This window comes from Dipteris shenzhenensis, chromosome 28 (genome assembly GCF_047967505.1).
Source record: "Dipteris shenzhenensis isolate YYH24624 ecotype China chromosome 28, Dip_SZ_1.0, whole genome shotgun sequence".
Taxonomy (NCBI): Eukaryota; Viridiplantae; Streptophyta; class Polypodiopsida; order Gleicheniales; family Dipteridaceae; genus Dipteris; species Dipteris shenzhenensis.
In genome coordinates this window covers 7,851,981-7,878,732 of record NC_141623.1, presented here as the reverse complement: position 1 = coordinate 7,878,732, position 26,752 = coordinate 7,851,981, and the positions used below count along the sequence as shown (strand labels likewise).

General features: G+C 41.5%; 1 pseudogene; it reads left to right on the top strand.

The window, feature by feature from the left end:
• The first annotated feature begins 18,880 nt into the window (after nt 1-18,880).
• On the top strand, nt 18,881-20,414 carry LOC147883127 (caffeoylshikimate esterase pseudogene; annotated as a pseudogene).
• Nucleotides 20,415-26,752: the final 6,338 nt, after the last annotated feature.

The window sequence follows — 26,752 nt, the reverse complement described above, 5'->3', positions numbered from 1 at the left end:
GGTTGGTTTGGATGGTTGCAAGTAAGTAGACCTTGACCTTGGAGCTTGGACAACCTGATGGATTCGACATGTTTGTACTATTTCTTTGCTTCAATTTGCAACCTCAATATAAAGAAAGATTATATTGCCGATCTTGTTACTGAGGTTAAAGTTATGTCAATTTTGGTTTTCTTAAAAATTTCAATCCATTTATTATATGCAACTTTTATTATTATTATCCAAACGATTGAATTAATTGTATGGTTCATTTATTGATGGGATTATTAAATCTGAACACACACACACACACACACACACACACACACACATACAAGACAAGAGGCTAGAGGATAGGTATGGCGATGCTTGAGGGCCATAGAGGAATAGGGAACGTGAAGGGAGGAGCATTAATATGGGTGGGGAAAAGAGACTAAGAGGGGAGGGAATGAAGAGAGAGACTATGGCGCAAGGGGAGAGAGAGAGGGGAAAGAAGAGCATGTACATGATGGGAAGAGAAGTGTAGAGATGGAGACATCAAGGGAAGAGGGTCATGCTTTATTTGAAAAGAAGGATGGGGGAAATATCAAAGTACTAGCTAGGTGGCTTTACAAGAATGAGCATGTTCCATCAAGGAATAGCCCCCTCCTTTTATAGCTAAGAGAGGGGGTCTCTCCCAATAGATGCATCCTCCCACATGCATGGTGTGTGTGGAAGAGTCTCCCATGTGGGCTAGGCGGTTACGCACTCTCAATTGTGTGTGATAATGCTTGGCCACATTTTTCCACATATATCAACTCCCATATCCCAAGTCTATGATACTCCCTTGGTCTCTTCCCAATTTTATAATACGTTCAAACATCTAGGAGGACAAGTGGAGGGTTGGCACAAGGAATCTTGCCACCTCATCCTACTTTCCCCATTATTTAACTTGCACTGTTGGACCTTCTATACCTCCCCCATATGGGCCTATCCTATATGGAGGGAATAACCCAATATAATATCCATCTTCACCTATTTTATATTACTTCTCCCATGGACTTTGGGCCATATGTCACTAAATGCAGGCATGGGACCACCTAGGTGGAGGGGTGGCACATGGAGGAGCCATGCCACCTTAATATTTTATAATATTACTACCATGGATTATGTACAACACACCTTATGAATCCTCTTACGTGGAAGGATGGCACATGGTCATGCCCTGCAACCTCAACCTTGGGCCTATGCACTCCATATTTTATTATACTATTGCCACACATACAAGCACACACTCACATTTATGCCTTTTTACTTTGGTCAAATTTATCCATAACAGTTCCCCCCCCCCCCCCGGACAGGGAATGCACATCATTTCCATGCCTGGGACCATCACGCACAAAGAAGGGCTTGAGATAATGCTTGTTGATCACCTTCTTGCCATATGGCTCATGCAGCTTCTGAACTTGTACAGACCCATTGCCACATTCCTTGATGTCTTTGTATGGACCAGTCCACAGTGGCAGAAACTTCTTATCCATTTTGTGGGATTTAAAGGTCACTGTGCCTTTACCCCGGTTATGTACAATACTAAAACACATATATAAATGAATGAAAAAGAAGATTAGGGTGGTTCTGCACCCACCAAAACTTGTGTGGCTCTCTGTCTCTCTCTCCCTCTTCCATTCTTGCTTTCGTTGAGAGCACTCTCAACTGGTATCAGAGCACGGGTGATCTAGCTGAGCGTGCATGAATGCTTAAAGCTCAGCAGCTTTGTGGGGGGAAGGAGAAGCTCTATGGGAAGCTTTGTGGGTGACTTTACTTGCATCCGAGTGTGTAGAGACCTTGGAGGAACCTTTGGAAAAGTCACTTTGGTTTTGCAAAGTGGTTTTGAGAGCTTGTTAAGTGTTTTGAAAGAAAAAGTCGTTTTTGAGCTTTTCCCTATTCCATTCGATGATAGAGACTCCGTAATGACTTGTAGAGGCAACTATTGCTTGTTTTTGGTGTCCACTTTACTTCAGGTGCTTGGAAACACCTTCATTCTTGAATCTGGGATCATTTCATTGGATTTTTGTCTCACTGTGTTAGTTTCTGCGTTTTTTAGCCCGGGTGTTGGAACTCAAGTTTGGAGCAACCATTTGCAAATCTGTCACTTTCGGTGGACTCAGGAGGTCCTAAAACTTCTATGTTGCTCATCATTTGCACTCTGGTGGAGTTTACAAACAGCTCTATTTTCAAACGTTTTTCAGTCCTTGTGTTGGACCCAGTGATTGAGACCACAGTTTCCAAAACCGTCTGTCCCATTGTGTTTCGAACACCCAAAAACCCCTACCTATTAGTTCTTACGCAATTCGTTGGAGGATTTTCAAAGTTATAGATCTCTGTGTATTCGATTTTGTCTCTCTGTTATGCATTTTTCATTCTAAGGTTTTGAAACCTTAGATTTATGTCACATGGCAGTGGATAAGTGTTGACTCCCATTTCTCACTCATCGGTTGGGATTTTGGAGTTCTGCCAGAAGAGAGATATTTGCAAATTTTCTTGCTGAGTCCGATTATGCAATGGCGCCCATGTTGTGAGGCATCTAAGGTTCTATTTTCAATAGCGGTCATTACTATGGGACTATGATTTCTTGAGCATACCTTATGCAGATCACTCTGGTTGTAGTTTAAGCAGTGTAGTTTAAGCAGTGTGCACTCATTTGTGGTGTGCATTGGGTTGCAGTGGATGATTTATAGGCCATTTGGATGCATTGCGGTCCTTATTGGATGCGCTGATAGGCCCAAATTGCCTTGTGGGATGCTATTTTTATGGACGCGTTGCACATGGATGCTATTTTATGCTAAGGAACAGCTTTGACACATTGCAGGTGATGCACTGATAGTGCTATGCTCTCTTGGATGAGATATTATTAATGCATATGCTAGTGGACGGTGTTTATGCTTGAGTCATTTGGCACTTATTGGCAATTTGGATTGCCATTGCAGTTGGCATTTTCTTTTGGGCCAGATTTGCTCATATGGATGCATAGTATATGCATGCACATGAGTCAGATGCTTTGAGACATGAGTTTTGGTGATATTTCACTCTATTGTGGCATACACATTTGGGTGCACCTGGTATTTGGTGTGATTCTCTCTTGTAGGCACTAGCATTTGGGATTTTTGCTTCATTTGCATCATGGCATCCTCTTCCATGTCTAAAAAGGAGTTTTTTAGCATTAAAAAGTTTGATGGGACAAACTTTTCTTTGTGGAAAGAACAAATAAGGGATGTGCTTATTCAAAAGAAGCAGATTAAACCCTTGGGAGGGATTGAAGCTAAGCCTACAAATATGTCTGAGGATGATTGGAATGAGTTGGATGCATTAGCAAAATCTACTATTAGACTTCATCTTGCAGAGTCAGTTTATTTCAAAGTAGTAAATGAGCAGACTACGGAAGATTTGTGGAAGAAACTGTGTGCCACTTATGAAAAGGAAACTGCCTTTAATAAAGTTTACCTCATGAAGAGGTTGTTTGAGCTGCAGATGAAGGAAGGGGTCTCCATTGCTTCTCACTTGAATGAATTCAATATTATTTTCAACCAGCTTCAGGCTCAAAAGATGAATTTTGATGCGGAGACTAAGGCAATATTTCTCTTATGTTCATTGCCATCCTCATGGGATACCTTCCGTACAGCTGTCAGTAACTCTACACCTAGTGGAGTACTGAAATTTGATGATGTTGTGGGTAGGTTGTTGGCCGAGGAGATTAGATGGAAGTCTATGGATGGCAACAAGCAGGATGTAGCCTTAAATGTGCAAAGGGGCAGATCACAGTTCAGGGGGAAGTCCCAAGAAAGAGGGAAGTCTCGTAGCAAATCTAGGGCACGAAACATTGAGTGTTACCACTGTGGCAAGAAGGGCCATATGAAAAAGGATTGCTACAAGCTAAAAAGAAAGCAAAAGGATAAGAAAAAGAATGCAAATTGGGGTGCAAATCAAAAGCAAGAGAGTCCAAGGGAGGACAAAGGAAAAGTGAAGATTGAGGAGATCAATGTAGTCACACATGATAGTGACGATGACGTTCTCTTCATGTCTAGTTTATTTGCAGAGTTGCTTACCTTTTCAGATGATGCATATTCCTAGGATTGGATTTTGGATTCTGGTGCTTCATTCCATGTTACTCCCCATAGGGAATGGTTCTCCACTTATGACAGTGGAAAGACAAGTTGTGTGCATCTTGGAAATGACTATGCATGTGATATAGTGGGAGTAGGTGACATAAAGTTTTCTTTTGCAAGTGGGTCTACATTTAGTTTGAAACATGTGAGACATGAGCCTAAGTTGACCAAGAGTCTTATTTCAGTGGGTTAGCTAGATGATGCTGGTTTTCACACCACTTTTGGCTTTCAGAGTTGGAAAATTCAAAAGAGCTCTATGCTTTTGGCCAGCGGTGCCAAGTGTGGGACTTTGAATCCCTTACATGTATCAGGGGTATTTGATCATGTTGTTGCAATAACCGAGCAGCCAAGCACTTCTTTGTGGCATTGCAAGTTGGGGCACATGAGCCAGAATGGAATGAAACTCTTATGCCATTTGGGTTATGTATTACATTTGAGTTTCTCTAATTTTGAATTTTGTGAGCACTGTCGCACCAAATGTGCAAGAAATGGTACCACCAAGTACTCCCACAGGTATACAATCAAGGGTAGATGATGGATCATCTATTGGTGGAAATGATGAGCCAAATGTGGCTGATATGCAGGTGGGACAACAAGCTGAAATGCCCTTGAGAAGATCATCTAGAGTGTCTAGACCGCCTGATAGGTCTGTTCCAGGGGTAGACTATGTGATGCTTACTGATTGCAGGGGGCCTTCTTGTTACAGAGAGGCTATGATGCGCGAGGACCAATGCAAGTGGGAGTATGTTATGCAATCAGAGATGAGTTCACTTATGAAGAATAAGACTTGGGACTTGGTTTCTTTGCCACATGGAAAGAAAGCATTTCCATGTAAATGGGTCTACAAAATGAAGGTCACAGGTGATGATGTGCCTAGGTACAAGGCCCGTTTGGTTGCTAAAGGGTTCAAGCAAGAGAAGGGCATGGACTTTGATGAGATATTCTCTCCGCTTGGACTAGTGGCATCAGAGAATATGGAGCTTATGCAGATGGATGTCAAGACAACTTTCTTGCATGGGGATTTGCATGAGGAAATTTACATGGTGCAACCGGAAGGCTTTGAAGAAAAGGTCAAAGAGCATTTAGTTTGCAAGCTGAAGAAGAGTCTCTATGGTCTTAAGCAAGTGCCTAGAGAATGGTATCAGAAGTTTGATGCTTTCATTCGATCCTAGGGTTTTAGAAGGAGTGAAATTGATCACTGCCTCTACACTAAAAGGGCTAAGGATAATAGCTTGATACTCCTGACACTATATGTGGATGATATGCTATTGGCTAGCAAGAATACTTACGAGCTAGATGCATTAAAGGCCAAGTTGCATGAGGCCTTTAATATGAAGGATTTGGGACTTGTAGGTCATATTCTTGGTATGTGCATCACATGTGATCGGAGTAGGAAACTCCTTTGGATTTCACAAAAAGAGTATGTTACAAAAGTATTGCAGCGTTTCAATATGGAGGGGGGGAAGGTAGTGAGTACTCCATTGCCTCCATATGTGAAACTGAGTCATACAAACAGTCCCAAATTAGATTAGGAAAAGGCCATGATGGCCAAGGTTCCTTATGCGTCAGCGGTTGGGAGTCTTATGTATGCTATGAGAGCTACTAGACCAGACATTGCATTTGTAATGGGAGTTGTTAGCCGGTATATGGCTAATCCAGGAAAGAGGCATTGGGAGGCAGTTAAGTGCATCATGAGGTACATGAAGGGTACCAAGGAGATGTGCATCTGCTTTGGTAGAGGAGACATGCATGTACTTGGGTACAAAGATTCAGACTATGCAGGGCATGTGGATAGTAGGAGATCCACTTCTGGTTATGTGTTCACCTTTGCAGGTGGTGCAGTGTCGTGGATGTCTCATGCACAGAAGTGCATTGCTTTGTCTACCACAGAGGCTGAGTATGTTGCAGCCACAGAGGGTTGCAAGGAGGCTATATGGCTTGATCAGTTAGTGGGAGATTTGGGGATTCATACAAGTGTACCGACATTGCATAGTGATTCCATGAGTGCTATTCAACTAGCACGGAATCAGGTCTTTCATGCAAAGACGAAACACATTGAGGTCAGGTACCATTTCATCAGGGAGGTACTTGAGGACAAGCGCATAGAGCTTGTCAAGGTTCATATAATGATAACCCTACAGATATGCTGACGAAGAGTTTATCTAGTCAGCGGTTTGAGTATTGTCATGTATTGATGGGCATTGGATAGTATGCTCACTGGTTGTTCTCCCTTAAAGGCACATTGTCCTTTAAGTGGGAGGTTGTGGGGGTTAAGGTTCACTGTGCCTTTACCCTGGTTATGTACAATACAAAAACACATATATAAATGAATGAAAAAGAAGATTAGGGTGGTTCTGCACCCACCAAAACTTGTGTGGCTCTCTATCTCTCTCTTTCCCTCTTTCGTTCTTGCTTCTGTTGAGAGCACTCTCACATTTGGTGGTCCAATTTGTTATCAAAGCATAGCACAACATCCCCCTTAGCAAAGTGTCTTTCCCATCCCTTGTGAATCTTAGCATCCAAGTGGGCCTTTTGTCGATTCTTTTGGATCTCAGTTTGGTGTAGTGCAAGGCATCGAGTTTCATCTAACTTCTCAAGTTGTACCAATCTGGCCTCTACATGTTCATCTTCTGTCATCCTCTGTTTGCCAATCTCAAGGCCAGAATCATATCTCTGGTAACATTGCCTCAGTACCATACACCAACTCAAAAGGAGTGTGACCTGTAGACATTTTATGAGTGATGTTGTAAGCCCATATGGCTTCTATGACCTTCTAATCCCACAGGCTCCTGGTTCCTGTGGCCATTTTTCCCATGGTTTTACAAAGGAGGCCATTGGTCCTCTCCATTTGGCCCATGGATGCTAGAAAATAGATGCTAGAAGTGCGATGATCAATATCCATGCGATCCATGAGTAACTTCATTGCTTCATTTAAGAATGGACTCCAATTGTTAGATACTATTTCCATGGGTGTCCCAAACTTTGTGCAGATATGTTCAAATATGAAATTTGAAACTGTCTTACCATTTGCTATGGGGAGGGCGATAGCTTCAGCCCACTTAGTGACATACTGAGTGGCTACCAAAAGATACTTCTTTTTGCGAGCAGTGATGCGTAGGGGCCCTACAAAATCTATTCCCCACTTCTGAAATGGTTGGATGGACATCACAGGGTGATGTTGTCCAGGATGCAAATCCTTCCTACCAAAGAATTGGCATGGTTCACAAGTTTTGCAATGCATAGTGACATCCTTGAACAAGGTCGGCCAATAGTACCCAGCATGTAAAATCTTCTTGGCTGTATAGTCACTGGCATAGTGGCCTCCACAAAATCCATCATGATAATGCTAATACCTTAGGTACTTCATTTGCATCAATGGCCCGTCTTAGTACCCCATCCATGCCTTGACAGTACAACACCCTATCAAAGAGGGTGTAGCACCTACTATCTCTGTAGATCTTCTTTCTCTCATAGCTAGTACTTTCTGGAGGAAAGGAGAAAGTAGTCAGAAACCTGTAGATACCGCCATACCATGGATCCCCAACTTTTATGGCCGCTACAAGGGTTACATCAAGGCACTCCTCTAAATCAATCAAAGCATTCTTCAAGTTGGAACAACCCCCTTTTACAATTTTGGAAGAAAAATCATATTCTTGTAAAACTCCTAACCATTTGGCCAACTGGCCCATGGGATTTGGTGATTGAAGAACCTGCTTTGCAAGACCAATGCTAGTGAGTATAATGAAGGACTTTCCAGCCACATAATGCTTAAATTTCTCAATGCAGAACACCAAAGACAAGGCATGCTTGTCAGCCTATAAGTAGCATCGTTCGGTGTCGAGCAATTGTCGAGAAGCAAATCGAACGGGATACATAAACCGATCCTCCCCTTGCTAGAGAAGAATACCTGCCAGAGTGTGCTCACCAAACCTAGGATTGATATAGAAAGTCTTTGACCAATCTAGATTGCATAGAATCGGTTCTGAAGCCAGAGCCTTCTTGATTTGTGTAAACCCATGATCACAATCCTCATTCCAAGAGAAATCAACCCCTTCTTTCAATAGCATAGTCATGGGTCATGTCAAAGCAGCATATTGATCAATGAAGTGGCGATAGTAGCCTGCTAAATTGACAAATGAGCATACCTGATGTTTGGTTGTTGGCGGGGAGAGCTTGAGGATAGCTTCTACCTTCTCAGGTTCAGGCTTGACGCCCTCAGATGAGACAATATGTCCTAGTAACCTCCCTTGAGTGGCTCCAATGGTGCATTTCTCAGGGTTGAGATTGCCATTTGCATCATTGACCCTTTGGAAGGCCAACCTAAACTTCATGATGTGCTCCTTATGTGATGATAATATACAAAAATCATCTAAAAACAACTCCAAGAAATCCCCCAAATAAGGAGCAAACACCATCTGCATAAATCTTTGAAAGGTAGCAGGAGCATTGGTGAGGCCAAATGGCATTACTTTGAATGCAAATGTCCCCAGGGTGTGGGAAATGTGGTTTTAAGCACATCTTCTTCGGCAATTCTAATTTGATAAAATCCGGAGTAACCATCACAGAAAGTATACATCTCATGACCAATTACCTTATCAAGAATGAGGTCTTGAAAGGGTAGAGGATGATGATCCCTCTTGGTGGCCACATTGAGTTTCTTATAGTCGATGCAAACCCGCCACTTGTTGTTTTTCTTTGGGGTGACTACCACTAGTGAAACCCATTTAGTATTGTGAACCGGAACAATAAACCCAGCTTCTACAAGTTTCTACAACTCTGAGCGCAAAGCATTGATCTGTAGGGGCTGCAATCTCTGATACTTCTGAGCCACAGGCTTCGCATTAAGCTTCAACTCTATCTTGTGCTCTATGGCAGTCACATGGCGAAGGTGGTGGTAGCTAGTTGCGAAGAGGTCACGGAAATCTTTAAACATTTCTAGGAACTCGTCTTTCTCACTTGGAGTAAGGTTTGGGGAAAGCATAGATTCAAGCTATTGAGGACTATCTGTTACCTTTTCTGCAGGTGGTGGGGTCGAAGACACCCCCATCATGTAAACTTCCTCCTCTGAGATCTCCTCCCCCCCCCGTCTGATCCTTCCATTGATTTAGACACTGAGGATGAGAGAGTATCAATGTCTTGCTCCTCTTCTTCTTCTAGTTCTGTGGCACTTGATTGCACCGGGATCTTCTTCTTAGAAGCACCAAAAGACATGTGTCGTGTCTTCCAATAGCTAACTACATCACTCTTTCTCAACCATGGTCTCCCGAGTATGGCTGGGTAACTCCTGCCTGTATCTTCAATGTCCACTACATAGAAATTGATGGTGGTGGTCAATCCATTGACTGTGATGGGCAAATCCTCAATGACTCCCAGGGTGGCAAGTCGTCGACCATCTGCTATCTTGATTCGAGTGGGGGAATGCCTTGTACATTTCAAATTCAATTTCTTCATGATTCGGGGCACCATGATATTACATGCAGCTCCCCCATCAACACACACACTTTTGACACGGTAGTTATCTATGATAATGTCTACTGTATGTGGGTGCTGATCAACATCTTCAGAGATATAAGAAATATCTCATTCCTTTTCCTTTTTCTTGCTCTTCCTTGTTGAGATCCCTTGCTACAGCTCACGTCTCACCTTAGGGCTTAATGCTATTAGTTGAGGAAGCGTGATGCTCAAAGAACGATGAGCAAGGTCCTGAACAACCAAATAGTCTTCTTGCCCTGAGCCGATAGGGAAATCCAAAGGCAACCACTTACTCCTCTGAGATCTTTTAGCCTTCTCTATTGGTGGGTCTGCCATCTCAACATTTGAGGGCTCTGAGAAGGAGACCTTCTTCCTGGGGCAGCCTGGTCCATGGTTTGGAGAGGGGTCTGAGGTGGTACAACTTCTTTTCTTGAGGTCAAGGATCTCTACGTTAGAATCCTCAGTGCTTGATTCACTTAGAAGATTCACCCTTGGAATATTGGGACATTCCGTGCGATAATGACCCTTTTGGTGGCACTCGTAGCACACAACATTGGCATGTTCTCTTGGAGGGTGATTGGATTGATTTCTGATGCCCAACATCTCAAGCCAAAGATCATTCAGGGCCTTGGCTAGGTCATTGACTTCGAGTTCTTTTGTAGGAGGGGCCTCTTTAGCTGAATGGGCCGAGGGAGTAGAAAGGAGGGGGGCTCATGGGCGAGGCTGGGGAAATCTTCTAGGCAGATGTTGAGGATATACTCCTTATTGAGGGTAAGCATCTAAGGGAGGGCCATACATTTGAGATGGAGGCAGTGGATACATCCCTGATGAGGGGTGGGGGTATGCCCCTGAGATAGACCCCCCAGGTTGTTGTTGCAAGAATTGAGGGGGTTGCGGATGGACGATTATTTTGAAGTGGGGTTAGACTGAACTTTATCAAACTTTTGAGCAATCTCATGTGCTAGCACCATAGTTTTTGGATTCTCCCATTTAAGCTTGAGGTGGAATTCGACACTTGCTCCTGCTACAAGGTAGCCCAGCACATGCTAAGTCATTCTAGCTTGAAATCTAGCAGTGTCCTCCCGTGTGGCAATTAAGCGGTCTAGGAGCATGACCGCTCAATCCACATATCGACGTGCCATCTCACCTTCTGACTGCTTCAAGTTTGCCACCTATAGGTACACATTCTCTGGCTCCTCTTCTTTGTCGAAATACTCAATCATCACTACTGTTAACCTTGGCCAGCTTTGGCAAACATCGTCAACCTGCTTCTCATACCACACTTGAGCCAAACCCTCTAGAAATGTGGGAAGAACCAACAACCATCTATCTTCAGTAAGAAAGTTGAGAGAAACACAACGGTGCTTGAAGGCCACAAGATACTCATTTGGATTTTCTTCAACCCATCCGCAGAACACGAGAATGTTAGCCATGCTTGGAAAATGGAAAAGAGAGAGATGAAATGAGGTTTATCTATGGGCAAACAATGAAAAGAGGTAGCTTGAATTGAAAATCAGGTGAAGATACATCCACAAAGCACACATAGGTTGGGTAGGGTGTGACTGGTGTATTGTGAAATACTACACGGGAAGAATCTTCAGCATAGAATAGCTCATAGACAATCTTAAAAGGATCAACCCTCATGATATCACATCCATCTTTACAAGCAAGGGTTAGAGACACGGCGCTGCATGAGGTTGTTCATCAAGGCAAACAAGAATGCCATGACAAATGTCAACAGTTGCAGAGCTTGGACATCACCTTTAGCTTCTTCCACTTCTTGTAATCGCCATGCTATTTCTTCAAGGGGTGTGTGGTCTGGCATTCTTGTTTTGAGCAATGTCCTTGAGGACCTTTCTGATGATCTTCCAAAGTCGGTAAACTCGTATCAAATATGCCCAACACTTAGTTTCATGATGACCACAACCTTTGCATTCCTTACAAGTGATCACCCTTCTTTGTGGCTTGCAGCTTTGTTGGGGCGGTGCTTCCACTCGCTTCATGCATGATTGAAGTACAAGCTTCACATGCCAAGAAATCAGCAACTATATTTTGAGCTCAAGGGATATGCTGAATTTTTACCTCTTCAAATTGTTGGCAAAGTTCCAATGCTTGTTGATGTCATGGAACCAAGCCTTTGCTCTGCACCTTCCACCTTCCACTAACTTGTTCACACATGAGTTGAGAATCTCCCTGGACCTCAAGTTGCTTGATGTGATGCTCTTGTGCCTTTTGTAGCCCAAAAATGAGTGCCAAGTACTCAACTTGGTTGCAAGTACTTACATGTGTAGACTCACTTTAACAATACACCTCACCCCTTGGTGAAGTGAGCTTCACACCCACACCAGTAGCCTTGGTCGAAGGTTTGTATGCACTGTCAAATTGGAGGAGCCAAGATGTCATCACACCAAGACTAAAATTCGGACATCCCAAGTTTCTCGGTAGTCCAAGATAGGTAGAGGGAGAGGGTGGGGAGAATTCAATACTTGAGCCAAACGTTCAGCACCAAATAAACTTGCAATCATTTGTTGATAGTTTATCTTTAGACCAAAAGAAATTACAACTTGAAGCTCAAAATGACACACAAAGGGTTAATTAGGTACAAAGGGATTCCTTGGTCAAAACATTACCAACCATAGCCGAGCCCTAGAAACCTTTGTAGTGAGATTGAGAATAAACCATTCAAGACGAGCTTATCCATAGGAATTAATAAGCAAATGCACCAGATCTCCCCCCAAGCTTGGGGAGCATCCCACCCTTTGAAGAAGGACACCCTTTTAATTACCTCTGAAGCAGCAAGTAGCTTGATCACCGCACAATGAGTAGAAGTGAAATCAAAGTCCTCCTAATATATCACCAGTTCATCAACCACGGTGTATCATTCCATGCATCGTCTCCTTGAACAATGCACTGGACAATCAGCCGTTGAAGGCCGACATGAAGATCAAGAAAGAGATCTCGCCAATTGGTAGCCGTAATGAGTAGAGGACCAAGCACCAAATCCTTGAACTCGTTGAGAAGTGACATAAATATCCACCCTTGTCGTGTGGCGTGCATCCAAGGAGTGAACTTGAAAAATTTCTGAATCTATGATCTAGTAGGAGATGTGAATAGAGCACATGAAATTAAATACTTTTGCTTTTTATAGCAAGAGGAAACTCCCCACGGTTAGAGAGTTACAGTTCCCGAGATTTCAATATATAAGCAAAAATCATTACATTTTCATCACTCCTTATCTGTTGGCCCAATGATAAGTCTCCCTTTTGTGAAGGGGGAGGTCTTGGGTTGAAATCACACTCTTTAATAAAAAGAGAGGAGAGGAGAGGAGAAGGAGAAGAGAAAGAGAAAGAGAAGAAGAAGAGAAGAGAGGGGGGGCGTGGGATTTGTTACATTTTGCAGAAGCCCATAAAAATTGTCCATGACTAGAAGACGCAGGAGCCCAAAAAAACGTTGCGATTGTTCGTGATGTGTGCGGGTGTACACCGTAGACATGCGAATGCATGCACAGGAGCTTAGAGGGAGCACAGATGTTACAGTTTTGTAGATGTGACCAATACGAGCAGAAGATTTGCTAGCCAGAATACACGTAGGAACCGCGAGTAGAAAGCAAGCAGACTGGAAGTGCAGAAGTAGGGAGGTTTTACAGCCATAGAGACAAGGAAGGCACACAGTTTGGAGGTGTAAAAGTAGAGAACTGCACATGGAAGAGGTCGCAAAGCCGCACCCAGTCGTAGGAGTGATATGTTTTACACCACTAGCCATGGAGATTTTGATCCCAGCAGCCACACCATTCCTATTAGCCGGAAAAATAAATCAAGACAAGAGGCTAGAGGATAGGTATGGCGACACTTGAGGGCCATAGAGGAATAGGGAACGTGAGGGGAGGAGCATTAATATAGGTGGGGAAAAGAGACTAAGAGGGGAGGGAATGAAGAGGGAGACTATGAAATAAATCAAGACAAGAGGCTAGAGGATAGGTATGGCGACACTTGAGGGCCATAGAGGAATAGGGAACGTGAGGGGAGGAGCATTAATATAGGTGGGGAAAAGAGACTAAGAGGGGAGGGAATGAAGAGGGAGACTATGGCACAAGGGGAGAGAAAGAGGGGAAAGAAGAGCATGTACATGATGGGAAGAGGAATGTAGAGATGGAGACATCAAGGGAAGAGGTTCATGCTTTATTTGAAAGGAAGGATGAGAAAAATATCAAAGTACTAGCTAGGTGGCTTTACAAGAATGAGCATGTTTCATCAAGGAATATCCCCCTCCTTTTATAGCCAAGAGAGGGGGTCTCTCCCAATAAATGCATCCTCCCACATGCAGGTGTGTGTGGAAGAGTCTCCCATGTGGGCTAGGCAGTTACGCACTCTCAATTGTGTGCGATAATGCTTGGCCACAGTTTTCCACATATATCAACTCCCATATCCCAAGTCTATGATACTCCCTTGGTTTTTTCCCAATTTTATAATACGTTCAAACATCTAGGAGGACAAGTGGAGGGTTGGCACAAGGAATCTTGCCACCTCATCCTACTTTTCCCATTATTTAACTTGCACTCTTGGACCTTCTATACCTCCCCCAAATGGGCCTATCCTATATGGAGGAAATAACCCAATATAATATCCATCTCCACCTATTTTATATTACCTCTCCTATGGACTTTGGGCCATATGTCACTAAATGCAGGCATGGGACCGCCTAGGTGGAGGGGTGGCACATGGAGGAGCCATGCCACCTTACCATGGATTATGTGCAACACACCTTATGCATAGGTCCTCTTACGTGGAAGGGTGGCACATGGTCATGCCCTGCAACCTCAACCTTGGGCCCTATGCACTCCATATTTTATTATACTATTGCCACACATACAAGCACACACTCATATTTATGCCTTTTTACTTTGGTCAAATTTATCCATAACAACACACACATGCACGCACATGCACACGCACATGCACACACTTGGGCACACACACATGCACACGCACACACATGTGCACGTGCGCATGCGCACACACACACACAGACACAGAGAACATGTGTGTGTGTGTGTGTGTGTGTGTGTGTGTGTGTGTGTGTGTGTGTGTGTGTGTGTGTGTGTGTGTGTGTGAGAGAGAGAGAGAGAGAGAGAGAGAGAGGGAGAGGATGTTACACTTCTTTATATATGTCTATGTCATTTTATCTACATTTGAAAGAGAAATGACCATAGGAAATGTCTCAGACAATATTCTCTATTATAAAGTGGATTCATTGTATAGAAAAGGTCAATGGATGTACACCAAAGGAGGCATAAGATACTTTGGCAAAAATGTACAGCACAAATACGCAAGCCAGGAAAATGCAGCTCAAACAGGAGTTGCACAATGTGCATAGAGAAAATTTGAGCATAAATGACTACCACATGAAGGTGAAGAAATTTGCAGATGCACTTGCTTCCATTGGGTCGCCAGTGGAAGATGATGATCTAGTTTCTGTGACCTTGAATGGTCTAGGAAAGGATTATGCACAGTTCCGGACATCCATTGCCGTCCGTGAAAAATTTCTTGATTTTGAAGAGTTGTTTGCTCTTCTAATTTCTGAAGAGTAGAGAAATGGGGGTGCATCTTCTTCAGGAGGACCTTCAAAAGAAACTGTCCTACTCAAATTAAGCCTTACATCTCTTTGATCTCCTCTTATACTGCTCTAATTGAGCAACTTGCTAGGGTCATGGTCTCCCTTATGAGGTTAAACTTGGTGAATTACCCTTTCCTTATAGAGCTTATATGCACGTTTGTTCTAGATCTTGTATGTGTTCCATAGCTTACATTGGTGAGTGCACCAAAAACAATTTAACTCTAGGATGTGGAGCCAAAAGAGCTTAGAGGGGGCATCTTACTATAGGGGAGCTCACAAAAATCTATATATAGCAGAGGAATTTATTAGATTCAATAGTAAGAATTAAAAATCTTATGAGAAAAAATAAAAAAGGAAGTTGGGACCCAATATGTAGCTTATGCTTTTAAATCAACCTTGAATGCACTTCCTATGTAGGGATTTACACCACTAAATCCCTTTATCAATATGCTCATTGCTCATCATACATGCATTGATTATAGGGCAGACCTTATAGCATGCCAAGGAACACATCCTTGAGATTATTCCTTGGACAACTTGTTTTAATGAGAGAGGAGATACTAGTTCGCACAAAAAGAGTGTGCACGCATCCAATGTTTCAATTTAGTATTTGCTAGATGAGCAATTTTTTGTGAAGGCTTCATGGTTGAGTGAGCTATGTCATAGCTTTTGCCATAATTCAAGGATACCTTAGAACATTAAAGATACCTAGTAGTGCTAATGTGCACTGATGTAGCTCAAATGAGAGGCCCATGTGGAGCCCATGTGGCATCGTGTGCAAATCTAAACATAGCATCCTTCCAATATGAGAACCCATGAGGTGTTATCATGTGCCTAGTCTTTAGGCACTATGTTGTACATATAAATGCCAATTAGGATTAATATTCTTGGCATGGCAAATCTCTCTCTCTCTCTCTCTCTCTCTCTCTCTCTCTCTCTCTATATATATATATATATATATATATATATTCATCCTCTAGGATTGGAGGATGTATATAAATGCAATTTGGATTGATTCTATAGCATAGATAATTGGAAAGGATTCTACGTGGACATGCACTAAGCATGATCTCATCCACACCTCACATAGTGGTAACCCACCTCCACCAACTCCATAGAGATAATATTCTCTATTATAAAGTGGATTCATTGTAAAAACAAAAGTCAATGGATGAGGTGCACTTATGATAAGGAGGAAGGGGGAGTGAAGAATGGTTAAAGAAGTTGGTGCCAAAGTGGTTGGCCTATGACCATTGGGTGGGTATCATGTCCCTCAAACATGAGACACGATCACTTAGAGTTGGTATTTTACTTTATAAACATAACATCTTTCCAATTTGAAGACTAAAGTAAGCTACATTCTTACAACCCATGTTTTATCGAATGAATTCTTAGCTAAATCCACAATATAGAACGTGCTAAATCTCGAGGGGTGCACTATTAAGAAACCCTATGTATCACGTGCATTCAAGGGGTATTTAAAAACCCCTCGACTAAAATTTTACGCCCAATAAAAACACCCCTCTTTACTTATGATTTTTTTCTAAACTTGAATTAAAAAACCCCTCCCGTTAGTGTAATCCTATTAATTTTTTTCAAAAAGTTCAATTAAAATACCCCTCCTTTTGAATGCATGTGATACACTAAAATGAACCCCCTGAGGGGCTAACACCATCTAAGGGTCCTCTCACATCCCTTGAAGGCAACTCAAACCCAAGGGGCATCTACTTTCAATGGAAAGGATGCAACATTCAAACCATAAAACATACACATGTGATAGTCATCCATTCCCATCTACCTCTCCCCTAAATCAAGACTAGTAAAACACGTTAAATTGTGACTGTCATCATAGCAGATTTCATTTCTAATTTTCCCATGCCGGCCACCACACTGCTCTTGTGTCCAATTTGATTTATATTGTAACAATTAAGCATTTCATTTCGATTTACAAATGGCAATTTTAGAAGGCACATTTAATATTTGTCTTTTTCCTGCATCTTTTCTCTATTGGGCAAGATCTAAGCTCCTACTTTTGAAGCCTTACATCTCTTAGCTCTCCTCTTATAGTGCTCTTATTCAGCAACTTGGTAGGGTCATGGTTGCCCTTATGAGGTTAAACTTGGTGGATTACCCTTTCCTAGTAGAGCTTGTATGCACATTTGCTCTAGATCTTGTATGAGCATTTGTTCTAGAGCTTACATTGGTGATTGCACCAAAAACAATGTAACTCTAGGACTATAGGGGAGCTCACAAAAACCCCGATATATAGGAGAGGAATTTATTAGATTCAATAGTAAGAATTAAAATCTTATAAGAAAAAAGAAGAAAGGAAGTTGGGACCCAATATGCAGCTTATGCTTTTAAAACAACCTTGAATGCACTACCTATGTAGGGATTTACACCACTGAAGCCCTCCATCAATATGCTCGTCATACATGCATTGATTATAAAACAAACCTTATCAGGGAAAAAATTAGGGGCGAATTTTAGGCCAAGGGCTAATTTAGAGGCTTTCCCAAGTTGGTTGGGCTAATATTTAGAGCTTTAAATTTGATAAATTAGCCCAAAAATAAAGGTGGGCTAATTTTTAGAGTCTCAAATTTGATAAATTTGCCATAAAAGTGGTAGCAGGGCTGACATTTGTGACTCTATATGGGTAATGATTCGCCCGTTGACCTACACTATCATAATCTTGTTCTCCTTATTTTTTACCCTGGACCTTATAGCATGCCAAGAAACACATCCTTGAGATTATTCCTTGGACACCTTGTTTTAAGGAGAGAGGAGATACTAGTTAGCATAGAAAGAGTCAATTTAGTATTTGTTAGATGAGCAAATTTTTGTGAAGGCTTCATGCTTGAATTAGCTATGTCATAGCTTTTACCATAAGTCAAAGATACCTTAGAACATTGAAGATTTCAAGATACCCTTACACTTGGAGCCCATGTGGCATTGTGTGCAAGTCTAAACATAGCATCTTTGCAATAAGAGACACCCATGAGGTGTTATCATGTAATCTTCTTGGCATGGCAAATCTCTCTCTCTCTCTCTCTCTCTCTCTCCATACATACATATACATACATATACATACATACATGTATATATATACATATATACATATACATACACACACACACACACATACACACACACACACACACACACACATATATATATACATATACATATATATACATTATACATATATACATGTATGTGTACATATACATATATATACATATACATATATATATATATATATATATACATACATACATAGATACATACATACATATAGTCATCCTGAGGATTGGAGGATGTATATAAATGCAATTTGGATTAATCGTGTAGCATAGATAATTGGAAAGGATTCTACGTGGACATGCACTAAGCATGGTCTCATCCGCACCTCACGTAGAGGTAACCCACCCCACCCACTCCAAAGCAAAACCCACACTCATGCCAGCCCCATGACTCAAAAGGAGCAGCTCCCACATCCACACCCAACGACTCCGATATAAGCGGGTGCAACTTCAATTAACGACTCAGCTGGTGGTCGTTGAGATGAACTTTTCATGGGGGTAGCTCGCGTTGCACATCGCATATGGCATAGAGAGATTGTCTCTACCATCCTCTGTTATCGAGTCAAAGACCCACAAAACGATAGGGTCCTGCCTAATGCGCGACAAGGATTCAATTTCACGCGCATTTGCAGAGAATAGGAAGGCAGGGAGAGATATTTACACAGAGAGAGAGAGCGAGAGAGAGAGAGAGAGAGAGAGAGAGAGAGAGAGATTGATAGAGGGAGATTCATTTTACATGACGGTTGCTCGCGTTGCGCAGAGCAATTCGGGAAGGGATTGATCCGCTAAAGGGAGGTTATGTTTATAGAAGCCTATAGCTCCCTTCCCTGTGCATCGCATCTGCTTGAATCTTGGCAAAGGGGGCGGGAAAGAGAGAGGGAGTCGAACGCCGTTGTAGCTCTGCTGAAATGGCCGCCGCGAAAGATGCACCTGATGGGCGGACGTCCAAGCCTGGCGTACCCCCAAACTTCTGGGGCGACATGAAGGAAGATGAATACTACGCCTCACAAGGCGTTGTGAACAAGAAAGACTACTTCCGGACGCCACATGGCACACTCTTCACTCAATCGTGGCTGCCAGGAAATGGAGATCAACTCAATGGGATCGTTTGCTGCACTCACGGATACGGCAGCGACTCCAGCTGGATGTTTCAAAAGATCCCTATAGCGTTTGCACAATGGGGATACGGTGCATTCGCATGTGATTTGCTAGGTCATGGCCGGTCGGATGGCATCCATGGCTATGTAGAAGACGCTGAGAAGCTAGCTGCATCAGCTCTCTTCTACTACAAGTCTGTACGCGATCGTCCGGAGTATGAAGGCGTATCCAAATACTTGTTCGGCGAGTCGATGGGAGGTGGAGCAACGCTACTGATGGTACTGCAGGATCCGAAAGGCTGGGATGGAGCGATGTTTTCTGCGCCACTCTTTGAGATTCCGGGGCCGATGAAGCCATCGAGGCTGCATTTGACGGCATATGGATTGCTGGGGGGGCTGGCGGAGTCATGGGCAGTGATGCCAGACAGCAACATGGTGAAGCGAGCTGTGAAGGATCCAGCGAAAGGCAAGGTGATAGGCAGCAATCCGCGGCGATACAGAGGGCGTCCAAGGGTGGGAACCATGAGGCAGCTAAGCAGAATGTGTGATACAATTCAGAAGACGTGCCAGGAGGTGGAGATCCCGTTGCTTCTACTGCATGGAACTTCAGATGATTTGGCTGCTCCTGAGGGCAGCCAGCTTGTTTACGACAAAGCTAAGAGCACGGACAAGACCATCAAGCTCTACGAGGGCATGTATCACTCACTCATTCAGGGTGAGACTGATGAGAACATCAGCCAAGTACTCAGTGATCTGAGGGAGTGGATTGATCAGAGAGCAAAGAAACAAGTGGTGAAGAAGGAGAACCAAGAGACGTAGAAGCCTGCGTGTTCAGCTATCGCTTTAGAAACAAGGACGAGAGTAACGTTAATCAATAAGACTAACTAGTCAAGTAGAACCTATATGCAATAAGGGTTGTTCGTGTCTCCGAGAAAGAAGGGCAGAAACTTGCTCCATACGAGCTTGCTTTATATCTATGTAACATGAACTAATACACCAAGAAGCATAACTTGCTATGTCAACATGAAATTTTACGGAATGGCTTAGAGTTAAGATCTTCGTTATCAAAGTTTTTGTGAAGTATGTGACCGCTTCTAACGAAAAATCAACTCATATTAGTTGGGGGATTATTAGTTGCCAAGAAAGGGAGGAGGAAAAGAAAGGGCAATACCATGATCAAAACAAAGGTGGAGGTGGAAGGAGGGGAGGAGTGCCTTGGGAAGAGGGAATAATGGAAGGGACATTAATAAAGCGCATTAAAGAGGAGGGGAGCAATTATAGCTTAGTGGAAAGGCTCAAGTGTGGAAACTAGTTCCCCTTCAACATTTAAAACATACCTAAAAGGCTCTTAGAAATAGGCTTATTGGGTAGGCTGCCTAAGGGCAATAGTCTTTTGGAGCAAGTCTATATTTATGACAATAGTCTTTTGGCGCAACTCTACATTTGCATAGTGGCACGAGCAGCTCCATGCAGTCATGAAAAAGATTCTTAGAGTGGAATGGATCTAGGATATTGTTATCGAGACCTTACATAACTGATGTTGGACCAATAGATTCATCATTTGGCATGTCATGATATTGCTTTTCCCAGTCCAAAGCTCACATTTTTCACATGATGCACAGGATTATAGCCTCTTAATGCGTTGCGAGCAGTCATTATTCCAATCTTAACAGATCTTATGGACAGGAGTGCGGGTCTTTGATATTTCCAAAGCTCCTAGACATACCAATGACATTTTTGTGTGGAACACATCGATTTTAAGAGAGTCATGTATGATTGTGGAGTCATGGTTAACTTCACACAAGATAGCCGAGCAAGTGCTTCAGATACCAATCTTCTCTCCTCGTAGTTGAATTATTGTGGGACCATACACAAAATCTATGAAATTGATTTTATACGATTTAGTATTTTCATTCTTGATGTAAAATGGTTTAGAACTATTTACGATGGTCTTTGTTCTTCTCGAGCATTGTGAGCAGGTGCATACTAATGATTTAATAAATTGAGCTTATGCTTATACATGAGCATATGAGCATATGCTCATGCATAAGCATAGGCAAATGCATATGCTTATGAGAAAAGAGGAGAAAAGATGATGAAAGAGAGGAAATAAGAGAGGGGAAAAGAAGAGAAGGAAGAGGAAAAAAGAGAAGGAAAAAAGAGAGGGGAAAAGCATATGAGCATATGAGCATATGCTCATGCATAAGCAGAAGCATATGAGCATAAGCAGAAGCATATGAGCATAAGCATAGGCAAATGCATATGCTTATGAAAAGAAGAGAAAAGAGGATGAAAAAGAGGAAATAAGGGAGGGGAAAAGAAGAGAAGGAAGAGGAAGGAAGAGGGGAAAAGAGAATGAAAAAAGAGAGGGGAAAAGAAGAAAAGAGAGGAAGAAGAGGAAATAAGACAGGAAGGGAAAGAGGGGGGAAAGAGGGAGGAAAAGAGGAAAAAAGGGGAAGAAGAGGGAATAAGAGAAGAGAGGGGAAGAAAGGGTTCCTACACCCATCACTACAACTAGTGCTTAAAGCACTAGCTATAGGCCAATGCAAATAACGAAAACAAAAAAAGGAAAAAAGAAGAAGCACTTGAATCTTACATGGAAAAGTCCTGCTCGGTGTTTCATGGACTGGCCCTACAAAAGAGAGGAAACATATCATTTTTCACATAACTAGTTAGAGGAAGGAGGAGTTTGGAGAAGCAACTTTCCAAAGGGATTGGATTGAGGGGATGAGCATAAGCCTACAAACAAGGAAAGAGCACGAAAGGAAGGGAAAGAGGAGGAAGAGAAATACCAAAAAGAGAAGAGCAAATCTCGTTTTTTGTCCTCAATCTCTGAAAATCAAGCATGAAAATTAGCACATAGGCTTAGCAATGCAAGATGCTTTCTCTTTTTTCCTCTCTTTTCTTTTTTTCCCCTCTCTTTTTGCCTTCTCTTTTCTGCTCTTTCTTTCTCTTCTTTCTCTGCTTTTCCCCTCTCTTATTTCCTCTCTTTCATCCTCTTCTCTTCTTTTCATAAGCATATTCATTTGTCTATGTATCTCTCTCATAAGCTTATGCTTATGCATGAGCATATGCTCATATGTTCATGCATAAGCATAAGCATATGCATTCTCTCTTTTTCTCTTTTTCACTTTTTTCCCCTCTTTTCTTCTTTTCTCCTCTCTTTTCTTATTTTCCCCTCTTCTTTTTCCTTCTCTTATGCTTATGCTCTTTTCCCCTCTCTTTTTTCATTCTTTTTCCCCCTCTTCCTTCCTCTTCCTTCTCTTCTTTTCCCTTCTCTTATTTCCTCTCTTTCATCCTCTTTTCTCTTCTTTTTATAAGCATATGCATTTGCCTATACTTATGCTTATATGCTTATGCATGAGCATATGCTCATATGATTTTCCCCTCTCTTTTTTCCTTCTCTTTTCTCATCTTCCTTTCTCTTCCTTCTCTTCTTTTCCCCTCTTACTTCCTCTCTTTTATCCTCTCTTCTATTCTTTTGATAAGCATATGCATTTGCCTATGCTTATGCTCATATGCTTAAATGCTTATTCATGAGCATATGCTCATATGCTCATATGCTTTTCCCCTCTCTTTTTTCCTTCTCTTTTCCCCTCTTCCTTTCTTTTCTTTCTCTTCTTTTTCCCTCTCTTATTTCCTCTCTTTCATTTTCTTCTCTCTTCTTTTCATAAGCATATGCTTTCTCTCTTTTTCTCTTTTTTCCCCTCTTTTCTTCTTTTCTCCTCTCTTTCGAAACGGTAATTTTGTATCAAACAATGTTGTATATCTTCGACATGTATATGCTTCTATCGCTCGGCTCATTTGAGCGATTTTGTATCACCCTTTTCACAAAGGATATTTTATAACAAACAACATTCTTTTGTAATTACTTTCAAAAAAAAATTAGTGGGGCAAAACAGGGCTTGTTGTAGCCGTGTTTAGCCCCACTAATGTTTTTTTAAAGCTTTTGTTAATTATCGCTATACTACGTTTACGAGTGTCGCTATATAGTGACATGTATTAGTGTCGTTATATAGCGATGCTTATATAGTGACCATTCTTTTTCGATGCTTATAGCAACGTAAATACCGACCTTTGCGCCCGTCCAAAAAAAAACTTTTTAGTGTAAAAAGGGTTGGTATTTCCGTCAGAAAAGGGCCTATGCCTTATAGTGCATGCCACTATTTTCTCTATCATAGATTTTTCCAAAATTTACTCATTCAAAGAACAAGATGATATACAAAGTGCTCACTGGTACAACAAGCAGACATCAATTCTAGTATGTATCACTTACAATCATTTGCTTGCTCCTTGTACAAATAATGCCAATTTGCTTGTTGATTTGGAGTCTTGGTCACTTCAATGCACATACCATTTCTACATTTTGGATGATAGCTAGGGAACATGGCATCTTATTTGTGTAGCATGCTTTTCTATTGCATTGGCAATGGCTAAGAATGATGATACCCATGTACAAGAAAATATAAAATAACATTAGGTGTGGTCATCAGATGGTGCTTCCTCTTAGTTTAAATAAGCCCACGTGGAACAACATTGGGTGTGGTTAGATGGTACTTCCTCTCAGTTTAAATCAGCCCTTGGATTCTAGTTGTCTCAAGGTTTAAATCCCTGACCGGTCTAAACATGACATGGAATTTCTCTAGGTCTAGCCATGGCAGGGTGAACCTGATGGATGTGGTGTTGTTATTAAGCAAGATCTGCTTAAACACCAACTAACATGCCCTCAAGAAAATCTCAATGATGCCCATGATGCTAAAAACATGGCTCACAACCAACAACTCCATAGGGGCACAATCAATATACAATGAACAGCCTCACACAAAGTGCTTCATAAAGTGAAAGTGAATGAGGTGCAAAGGAGAAGTAAACACAACTGTGAGGCCATCAAAGAAACTCATAGTTTGCATAGCATATGGGGCTTTTCAAACAACCACATGCTCAAATCAAGAAAAATTTCTTGTTCATTAGGGCTCAAATTGGGGTCTCAAAAGGGCCTCATAAGGAATGGATTAAGTTAAGGCCAAGTGAACCCACTATGGTAACCCATGGGCTAAGGGTTCCTTAGTATTTATTCAACAGACATGGTTACCTTTATTTTAAAATTGATCAACCTTGGCCTTTGGGTGGAGGTGGTCAAAGGCCTAGGATGCTCAAAATGGTTGGAGGCACCTTTGGTGGGCTCGAATGGCAAGAGTTGACAAAATGGGGGTCTAATAAAGAGGGAGAAGGCGCCATATGCTATGGACCATTGCCAATATTGGACAAATCAAAGGTGACTTAAATGCATAAATTAGAAGCTACATGATTAATTGGCAGCACTAACATTTTCTAGATTTTAAAAGTAATGTCTTTGAGATATTAAACTTAATAATGTTTTCTAGATTAAATATATAAGTTCTAAAAGGTAATGTCTTTGAGATATTAAAATTAATGTTTTCTAGCTTAAATTTATAAATTTAAAATGCCCATGTGAAATCCTTCTTAGAAAGCCTTGTATCATCAATATACCCAATTTCTTTGTCTTCATGAAAATTAAATCAGCCATGTGGTCAATTTAAAAGGCCACCACACAAATCCATTCAAAGATCTTCATGAGTCTCATGAGAATCAAATCAACTATGTGGTCATTTTGAAAGGTATTTTTGAAACCATTGGATGTTTTGGAGAAAAGCTATAGTCACAAAAAACCTTTGTGGATCTAAGGACATGCCTTTGCAAAATTTCATGAGTTTCATGACTATCTAATTGATGACATGTTCAATTAAAAAGGAAATCCCTTTGTAAACCCATATGAGTTGCATCCCCTTTTCAACCATCATGAGTTCCATGACTATCAAATTGACCACATAGTCAATTAAAAAGGGAATCCCTCTGTAACTTGTATGAGTTGCAAGATCATCAAATCGACCACATGGTTGATTTGATAGGGAATCCCTTTTCATTCCACATGAGGTGCATGATCATCAAATTAAGCATGTGGATAGCATCCCTTTGAAAATCCTCATGAGCATCAAAATGAACATGTGGTCAATTTGAAAGGGTGTCCCTTTGCATATCATCATGAGTTTCATGACCATCAAATCAGCCACATGGTTGATTAAAAAATGCATCCCTACCCCCAGAGGAGTTTCATAACCATGAAATCAACCACCACTAGTAAAAATAGGAATCCTTTAGAAACCCACGTGAGTAGAAAATTGACCACATCATTGATTTAATAGGGCATCCCTTAGCAATCTCGCATGACTTATATGACCATCAGTTGACCACATGGTCAATTTGAAAGGGCATACTTTGCAAGCCCTCATAAGCATCAAATCAGCCATTTGATTGATTTCAAAGGCATTCCTTTGTAAACATATACGTGTTTCATGAAGATCAAATCAACCACATGGTTCATTTAAAAAGGCATTGGGCCTTTGTAAAGTTGCATGAGTTGCATGAGGATCAAATCTCCTCCTACATGATTTGCTGCATGAGCATCAAATCAACCACTAATCAAATTTGAAATGGAATCCCTTTGCAAATCCTCATGAGAATCAAATCAACCACATGATTGATTTGAAAGGGCATCCCTTTGCAAACTGGCATGAGTTACATGACCACCATCAAGATGAACATGTGGTTTATTTGAAAAAACATCGATTTGTAAAGCCACATGAGCATTAAATCAACCATGTGGTTGATGTGAAAGGAATTCCTTTTCAAATAGCATGAGTTGCATGGACATCAAATCAACCACATGATTAGTTTTAAAAGGGGATCCCTTTTGAAAACTAGTATGAGTTGGCATGAGGATCAAATTAATGACATGGTCAATTTAAAAGGGTCCATCCATTTTCAAACCCTCATGAGTTCCATGACGATCAAATCCACCACATGGTCAAGATGAATTGGCATCCCTTTGCAAACCCTCATGATTTGTATGACCATAAAAATAGTTGGTTGATTTGAAAGATCACCCCTTTGCAATCTTTCATGAGTTGCATGACCATAAAAGGTCAATTTGAAATGGCATTTGCAAACCCTCATGACCGTCAAATCAACCATGTGGTCAATTCAAAAGGGCATCCTTTTGTAAACCCTCATTAGTTATATGGCCATAAAATTGGCCACGTGGTCTAGTTGAAAGGGCACATGTTTGCAAATACTCATGAGGCTCATGAGCATCAAATTAACCATGTGGTTGATTGAAAAGCCATTAATAGATCCATTTTCCAAACCCTCATTATTTTCATGGTCATAAAATCAACTACACAATCAAATTGAAACAATATCCCTTTGTTAGAACATGAAGTCAAGTTGAGTGTTCTAGTGTGTACTAGGAACTAGTATTTGTGTGAGAGTGCCAAGTGTCATATTGGGA